Source organism: Scyliorhinus torazame, chromosome 7 (assembly GCF_047496885.1).
Source record: "Scyliorhinus torazame isolate Kashiwa2021f chromosome 7, sScyTor2.1, whole genome shotgun sequence".
Lineage (NCBI taxonomy): Eukaryota > Metazoa > Chordata > Chondrichthyes > Carcharhiniformes > Scyliorhinidae > Scyliorhinus > Scyliorhinus torazame.
Genome location: NC_092713.1, coordinates 15,794,971 through 15,804,463, shown reverse-complemented (window position 1 = coordinate 15,804,463; position 9,493 = coordinate 15,794,971).

Below are 9,493 nucleotides of genomic sequence, written 5' to 3'. Positions count from 1 at the left end.
CCGTGACCCTCGATGTTTTGAATATGTAGAATCCTATGTAGAAGTATGTGGAAATCTAAGGACTTCCTGTCCCTGAAGGGTGGAAATCTCAATTGGAGATTTGGCGGCACGGTGGCACAGTGGTTAGCACTGCTGCCTCACAGTGTCAGAGTCCCGGGTTCGCTTCCCGTCCTGGGTCACTGTCTGTGCAGAGTCTGCACGTTCTCCCCGTGTCTGCGTGAATTTCCTCCGGGTGCTCCGGTTTCCTCCCACAAGTCCCGAAAGACATGCTTGTTAGGTGAATTGGACATTCTGAATTCTCCCTCTGCGTACCCGAACAGGCGCCGGAAATTTCACAGTAACTTCATTGCAGTGTTAATGTGAGCCTACTTGTGACAATAAAGATTATTATTATTATTCATTCCTAAGGGCAGCATGGTGGCGCAGTGCTTAGCATTGCTGCCTCACGGCGCTGAGGTCCCAGGTTCGATCCCGGCTCTGGGTCACTGTCCGTGTGGAGTTTGTACATTCTCCCTGTGTTTGCATGGGTTTCACCCCCACAACCCAAAAGACTTGCCGGTTAGGTGGATTGGCCACGCTAAATTGCCCCTTAGTTGGAAAAAAAATGAATTGGGTACTCTCCATCTTTTAAAAAATCAAAAATTATTAATTCCGGCCTTGGGTGACTGAGTGGAGTTTGCACTTTCTCCCCGTGTCTGCGTGGGTTTCCTCCGGGTGCTCCGGATTCCTCCCACAGTCCAAAAATGTGCAGGTTAGGTGGATTGGTCATGATAAAATTGGTCCTTTGTGTCCATGTTGTACAGGTTAGGTGATAGGGATAGGATAGGGATAGGGTAGAGAGTGGGCCTAGGGTCAGAGGGTCAGTGCAGACTCGATGGGCTGAATGGTGTCCTTCTGCACTGTAGAGATTCTATGAAAGAGGCTGGAGTTGAGGCTACGATCCTAAGGCCAGATCGATGATAGTATTGAACGGTGGAGCAGGTTCAGAGGAGATGTATTTTCAATTCCAGCTCCTATTTCTTATGTTTTATGTCTGATCCCACCACCATTTGAGATTTGAGATGGTGCATTCCAGACTATAGCAACTCACTGTGTTAAAAAAAATTCTCATCTCCCCCTTGGATCTTCTGCCAATTGCTTTAAATGTCTGCCCACTGATTATTGATCCACCAGGCAGTGGAAAAAACCTTTCTCTATTTAATTTAGCAGAATCCTTCATGACTTTAAACACCTTTCTTAAATCTCTTCGTAACCTTCTCTGAAGTAACCAGAACAACTTCAGCTTCTCTGAACAACTGAGGTTCCTGACCCTGAGATCCATTGTGGTGCAAACCCTTGGCCTTCTTCCTGATGCGCGGTGATCAGAATTGGGTGCAATACTCGAGATGAGCCTGAGAATTTTATTAAAAACGGCTGCGTGTTGTATCAAATGGTTGAATGAGCCCTGTGGCTCAATTTACAACTGCTTCTTGAGCCATTTCACACCATATCCTTGTGCAGGAACATAGAAACATAGAACATACAGTACAGAAGGAGGCCATTCAGCCCATCGAGTCTGCACCAACCCACTTAAGCCCTCACTTCCACCCTATCCCCGTAACCCAATAACCCCTCCTAACATTTTTTGGACACAAGGGCAATTTAGCGTGGCCAATCCACCTAACCTGCACGTCTTTGGACTGTGGGTGGAAACCGGAGCACCCGGAGGAAACCCACGCAGCCACGAGGCACAGACAATGACCCAAGCCGGGAATCGAACCTGGGATCCTGGAGCTGTGAAGCAACTTGTGTTAACCACAATGCTACCGTGCTGCCCTTATTGTAACATACAAGACTCTGAGGGGACTTGATAGGGTAGATGCTGAGGATGGTTCCACTCATGAGGGAATCTAGAACTACGGGAGTGGGGTGGTGCAGAGACACAGTTTAAAAATGAGGGAAAATCCAATTTAAGATGTCGATGAGGAGGAACTTTTCTCTTGGAGTGTCTTTATCTTTGGAAAACTCTTCCACAGGGAGCAATGGAGGCTGGGTCATTGAATATATTCAAGGTTGAGTTAGGCAGATTCTTGATTGACCAGGGAGTCAAGGGGGAAAGGTGGGAAAGTGGAGTTAAGGCCACAATCAGACCAGCCCTGATCTTATGGAATGGTGGAGCAGGCTTGAATGGGCCGAATGGCTCCTGCTCCTATTTCTGATGATTTCTGACCCTCTGTGAAAAGCGCTCGCAATTGAGTTGAGGCTAACATGGAGATTACTTAACTGGCAAGAGTGTATCCGAAATCCAAACAAATTACTGCAGAAAAGCAGATTCTCCGCATTTCATAGAATCTCTACAGTGCAGAAAGAGGCCATTCGGCCCATCGAGTCTGCACCGCCCCTCTGAAAGAGCACCCCACCCAGCTCCACTCCCCTGCCCCATCCCTCGAACTCTGAAACCCCACTAACCTTTGGACACCAAGGGGATATTAAGCATGGCCAATCCACCTAACCTGCACACCTTCGGACTGTGGGAGGAAACCGGAGCACCCGGAGGAAACCCGCGCAGACACGGGGAGAACGTGCAAACTGTACACAGACAAGGCCAGAATTTAACCTGGGTTCCTGGCACTGGAGAAACATAGAAAATAGGAACAGGAATAGGCCTATTCGGCCCTTCGAGCCTGCTCCGCCATTCATTAACATCATGGCTGATCATCCAACTTGATCGCCTGGTCCCGCCTTCCCCCTGTATCCTTTGAACTCCTTTGCCCCAAGTGCTATACCTAACTGCTTTTTGAAAACATACAATGTTTTGGCTTCAACTACTTCCTGTGGTAACGAATTCAATGGGCCGACCACTCTCTGGGTGAATAAATTTCTCCTCATCTCTGTCCTAGATGGTCTACCCCGTATCCTCAGTCTGTGACCCCCGGTTTTGGACAACCCCACCTTCAGGAACATCCTTCTTGCATCTCCCCTGTCCAGTCCTGTTAGAACTTTACAGGTTTCTATGAGATCCCCCCTCATTCTTCTGAACTCCAGCGACTACAATCCTAACTGACTCAATCTCTCCTCATAGGTCTCTCCTGCCATCCCAGGGATTAGTCTAGCAAACCTTCACTGTACTCCCTCTAGAGCAAGCACATCCAAAACTGCTCACAAAAGTTCAGGTGCCACTTCCCCAAGGCCCTGTATAATTACAGCAAGACATCCCTGCTTCTGTATTCGAATCATCTTGGTATGAGGGCCAACACGGTGACACAATGGCTAGCACTGTTGCCTCACAGTGCCAGGGACCTGGGTACAATTCTGGCCTCGAGTGACTGTCTGTGTGGAGGTTGTACCTTCTCCCCTTGTCTGCGTGTTTCCTCCGGGTGCTCAGGTTTCATCCCACAGTCCAAAGATGTGCAGGTTGGGTGGATTGGCTATGCTAAATTGCCCCCTAGTGTCAAAATGTTAAGTGGGGTTACAGGGATAGGGTGGGAGCGTGGGCCTAGGTAGGGTGCTCTTTCAGCGGGTCCATGCAGACTTGATGGGCCGAATGTCCATCTTCGGAATTGTAGGGATTCTAAAAACATACCATTTGCCTATGTTACTGCCTGCTGCACCTGCGTGCTTACCTTCAGCGACTGTGCGCGAGGACACCCAGATCTCGTTGCACATTCCCCTCTCCTAACTTATGACCATTCAGATGATAGCCTGCCTTCCCATTTTTGCGAACCAAGTGGATGACCTCGCATTTACCCATTCATTTGCCCACTCGCTCAACTTGTGAGGAGGATGCAGGATCTCTGCAACCTCCTCACAGCTCACCCTCCCTGTGAGGCAGCGGTGCCAACCACTGTGCCGCCCTTTGGTTCGTTTGCCCGTTGCGCAGTACTGCAAATTCCTTGCCGGTAAGGGGGCAGGGGGAGTCCAATTCTCCCCCTTGCCCCTGCCCGTGATGCCCCACTGCGGCTTCCACCTTCCACACTCTGGAATCTTTCGGATTTCAGCGAGAGCTAATTGCCCGCATCAGCCAGGAATGTGTTGAGTGGAATCTGTGATTCTCGGAAAGACATCATCATGCCTGGGCTTCCGGAGAAAACGGCGACTGGGGAAATATCTACTCCTCTCCCCAAAAAATGGAAATTCTAACCTCTTTAAGTCGTCTATCATCACTGGCGGTAACGCAGCCTTGGAAAGGCTGTGTGTTCGCAAACATTTTATTTTAAAAGATGCCACTTTAAGGCAAAACGTGTGCCTGCTAGCCTGGAATCTATTCTGTTAAATGGTGCCGTGTGACTGCTTGACAGGCCTGATGAGCAGAATGCTTCAGATGCTTATGTTTTATTTGATATCGCTGATTCAAACGTAATTATTGCTATTGCTGCTCCAGTGCCTTTGGTTCAACTGATTGATCATTTTAGACAATCTCATTTTCTTCTCAAAAGATTAAGACCGTGGCCACTTTCAGAAGTTCTCTTTGTTCTGCTGCTCCCCAATTCTTCACTTGCCTGAACTTACCTCAATCATGTCACCGTGTGGCTCCTTGGTCTCCAGCTTTTGGCTTTTAAAAACTTGAACGTCGCGTGAGGAAGGAAAGGATGATAAAAAAAATTGGACGTTTTTTCAGTTCAGAAATAGAAGCTGAGGGCTGCTTATTTCATTCGTTTGATTTTTCCCTCAGAGTTATGCGGAGGTGACATTTGTTTCCATGGGCGGAATTCTCGATCAAGGCACTTATCTGCTCTGGAAAACTATTGAGACGTCTGCGGGCAGCGGCTACTTGGGACAGTCCTCGGAGGTCATGGCTCAGTGAAACACTGGCGAGCTCAGGAAGGCCACATCCCTTGTTTTTTTACTGCACTGGCTGCAGGAAGGTGTGAGGATAAAAGGCCCTGTGAGACGGACAGGTCAGGGAATATGAAAGTGCCCAGGCAAGTGATGGGATTTGGTTAGTTGGGGGAGTCCAGGATGGGTTTGGGGGAGGAGGGGTGGTGGGTCAGGTCAGGTTGGGTGGAGGGAGGGGTTGGGTCAGGTCAGGACGTCAGGTTGGATTGGGGGGGGGGGGGGTGCATCGGGCCTGGTCAGGAGGGTTTGGGTGGAGTTGGTTCATGGTAAGGGTGGCCGGGTCAGGGGAGCTGGGAGGAGTGGTCAGGTCTGGGAGGGGGTGGGGGGCATCGGGTCGCGAGGTCGGGTCAGATTGTTTGGGGGAGTTGGGTCAGATCCGGAAGGGGGTCCGATGGGGTCAGTCAGGCCAGGTCAGGTCCAGGCGAAGGGGGGGTGGGGGATCTGGGCGGGAGGGGTCTGGAGGGGTGTCAAGTTGGAGGGGGTATTTAAAGTTTCGCCCAAAGGTTGAGGGGGGGGGGGGGTGGTCTCGTGCAGCTGGGGGTTGGGAATGGGTGGAATTCTCTGCGGAATTGGTTGGAAATACCCTGGAGGTTGACAAATTGGTGACTAGAGGCTCCAGAGTGTGAGAGGTGTTCCATCTGGGACTGCTCTGGATGTTTGATATCCTTATGCTGAAGTTAGAGATGGTTTTATTTCTTCAAATTAAAAAAAAATCTTTATTGTCACAAGTAGGCTTACATTAACACTGCAATGAAGTTACTGTGAAAAGCCGCTACTCGCCACACTCCGGCGCCTGTTCGGGTACACAGTGAGAGAATTCAGAATGTCCAAATTACGTAACAGCACGTTTTTCGGGACTTGTGGGAGAAAACCGGAGCACCCGGAGTAAACCCGCGCAGACACGGGGAGAACGTGTAGACTCCACACAGGCAGTGATCCAAGCCGGGAACCGAACCTGGGACCCTGGAGCTGTGAAGCAACATTGCTACCCACTGTGCTACCGTGCTGCCCACTATTAGCGTAACACTGGCAGAAAGATCCAAAGTTAGCAATTGAAATTACTTTGTTGGATGGTTCTCAGCACAATTCTCCTGGAGAAGTTAGCACTCATGGTTAATTGTCACATGACACCTTACCTGGGAACCCCCCCCCCAGTGGGATTCCCCAGCGCATCTTTGGCGTCCCCTCCAAATTCAATGCCGGGAGCCAGGATGTTACCAGCACACACGCCTCTGAATCTTTTTTGTTGTCTGTTTACTTTTCGCTTTGAGCCTACACCCAGGCTTAACCAATCGAGCACAGTGAGCTTAGATCAGTTATCAGGCTCACAAAGTCGAACATAGAACAACTGAACAATCAAACACTGTACAGCTAAATAAAGATAAAGATGGAGCTTAGATCAGTTCTGCTTTATCATTCCAAATTTACCCACAATCTTGTGTCCATTCCTGCATTTAGCACAGGAAGACAAAGCAAAGCTTTGACAAAGAGTCATTGGACTCGAAATGTTAGCACTTTTCTTTCCCTGCAGATGCTGCCAGACCTGCTGAGATTTTTCCAGCATTTTCTCTTTCGCCTCATCATCTCTTTCTTTAATGGGAGACCCCTTACTCTGAGATTCTCCCCTCTGGTCCTGGACTCTCACATGGGGAAACAACTTCTCATCATCTACCATGCCAAGCCCCCTGCGAATCCTATAGCCTCTATGAACTTCCTACCAGAAAGTCCATTCCACATATTCAGCACACTTTATCTGATCCTGATTTATATTGTTATGCATCATTTTTAATCTTTGCGGTCTTCCATCGTGCGCTATGAACTTCCTTCGCCTAGGCATGTCAAAATATTTTGAAAAGGAAGTGTCACCTGATGTATATTGTAACAACAGATTAATATATAAATGAGATGCTTCACAGGTCCATTGTAAAACATAATATGACACATAAGGAGACATTGGGACAGATGTACAAAATGTTGGTCACAGAGGTAGATCTTTAGGAGCGTTTAAAATGAGGGAAGCGAGGTTGAGAGCTTGAGGAATGCAGTGAGACGGGGTCAGAAGCTGATGGGACGGGGGAGCCAGCCTCACCTCAAAGATACTGAGAGTGCACAGGGAGAATGAGAGAACTCTGTGACGACAATCCAGGACATTCTGTCCAGCAATGATAAATACCAGCAGATTTGTTCAGTCACTGTGAAGGCACGCTATCAATGCACTGGGAACCTTCACAAAGCACATGGAAGAAGCCCTGGACTAGTCTTTATCTTGTGCAAGAATCCAGTTTTCACTTCAGACTGACTTGAACATTGTTCAACATAAGAAGGAGCCACAGACAGGGTGACATTGGTGGGAGTTTATTTACACTGATTAACATTATGTAGAAGTGATTAATATCCATGCCCATGCTGTACAACTAAAACTTTTCAACCTTCCTTCCACTGTTGCTACGTCGTGGTGCACCCCAACAGCCACAACGGAAGTGGAGGCAGCCTGCTGCCTGTTCTATACTGTTGTCTGTGATGACCTTGGCAAGCGTTCTCCGGAGGGCTGAGAACTGGAGGGCTCCAACCTGCTTTCGGGGTCCTACTGTGTGGCAGTGCTCTCTCCTCTGCCTGTGGAACTGGACCTGAACTGGCCACAGTAAGAGTGAACCTGGGCGGAACACTCCCGAACTCACCTGGGTGTATGTCGCCTGCTGATCCCCCTCCCTATGGATGCCCGAGGGCTCGTGCCCCCCCCTGCCCCATCTCTGGCATTGATACTGATGGATGCCAGCAAGTGCCGCTGCCTTGGGGCTGTTTAGCACAGGGCTAAGTCGCTGGCTTTGAAAGCAGACCAAGGCAGGCCAGCAGCACGGTTCGATTCCCGTACCAGCCTCCCCGAACAGGCGCCGGAATGTGGCGACTAGGGGGTTTTCACAGTAACTTAATTTGAACCCTACTTGTGACAATAAGCGATTTTCATTTCATTTTAAGGGCTGGTTTAGCACACTGGGCTAAATCACTGGCTTTTAAAGCAGACCAAGGCAGGCCAGCAGCGTGGGTTCGATTCCCGTACCAGCCTCCCCGAACAGGCGCCGGAATGTGGCGACTAGGGGCATTTCACAGTAACTTCATTGAAGCCTACTTGTGACAAGCGATTTTCATTTCATTTCATTTCATTGAGTGCAGCTACTGCAGCAGAGGACGGATGTCCTGAGCTGAGGTCTCCATGGCGGCTGCCACTCTACCAGCGTTAATCTTGGTACATTGGCCAATTGGCGCTATCACCTCAGTCTGAAGGAGGAAGTCTCCTCCAGCATGCCTTGTGATCTGAAGAGTGTAACAGCCACCTCTTCCTGATTTTCCCGACCTTGCCTTTGGAGCTCCATGAACTGAGGCACGTCCGAGTCCTCATCAGGCTTGGACTCAGCAGGTTTCTGGCCCTCAGCAATTCTCCGAGTGCCAGGACCTTTGGATGGAGGGCGTGGGTGAGCGTTGTGATGGGTCTTCAATGTTGAGGTCTGTGGATTCCTTTTCTCTGCTGACCTCTGGGTTGGACTTGAGGACGTGACTCAAGGACCTACTCGGCTGCTTCCCAGATGTGCCTGCGGAAGAAAGTAGAGGCCTTTAGTGCATGGTGGGGGCCTGAGAAACCGGAGACAGGTTCACAGCGTGGTTGTCTAATGGATTTTGCAGTGCTGGATCCTCACTTGGCCGATCGCCGCCGATCTCACCGTCAGCATAGGAACGATCCACGTTCTCCCCAGCTGGCTGAGCGGCTCTTTCCTCAAAGTCCGCGGAGACCTTGAGTTCTGACATCCCTCCACCCATCTAAAATCTATCCCTCCTGCTGTGTGCCTGCTTGTCCTGCATGAAGACAGATGGAGAGAGTGTCAGCAGGGCGGGCACCAGGGCAGCTGGTGAGGATGCCTGGCATGTGTGAATGGTGAGTAGGACCAGTGAGGTGTTGTGGGCACCACCCGCAGGGGAGATGAAGAGGTGTGAGGGAGAGTTAGTGGTGGTGCCCCTTGAGCTGGCATGGGGTGAAATCCCTGCAGATATGCAATGGGTCTGTGAGTTGTGAGCGATGAGAAGAGTGACGTACCCTGGCAGAGTCAAGGAGATCATTCATCCTCTTCCCACACAAGATATCTGTCTTCTTCTGCCATGCCGGACTAGGCACCTTGGATGAGAGTCTTCACCCAGAGCGTAGTAACAGAACATCATGTCCTCCATTGTGTCCAACAGGTGCTCAAGTGAGGCGTCGGTGAATTTCAGGGTTGTATGCTTTCTGGGTTTGGCAGTCATGACCCCAGCAGCTTCCTCTGACTTGACGTGTGCCAGCTGTGCGTGGGAGCAGCCTTTAAATATGGCGCCCGAGTTATTGAAAGGCTGAGGTGATGGCGGGGGGGCGGCTGGTGAATTGGAGGCCACCCACCTGCGGTCCAACATGAAACGTGTGCCTGCTCACTTTTGCACTAAGTGCCGTACAATACGGTGGAAAAAGCCGCCATTGCCGTCAATGGGTCAAACGCCGCTACACCCACCCGAAATCAGACTTTGCCCATTCCTGGGATGATTCTGCCATTGTTCCTCTGGAAGCTGATGTAAATCAATGAGCAGAAGCGTAACAGGGGAACAAGACTTATGCGGGCAGTAAAGGTTTGGATGAGCTCGGGTTTACGGAGGGAAGAAT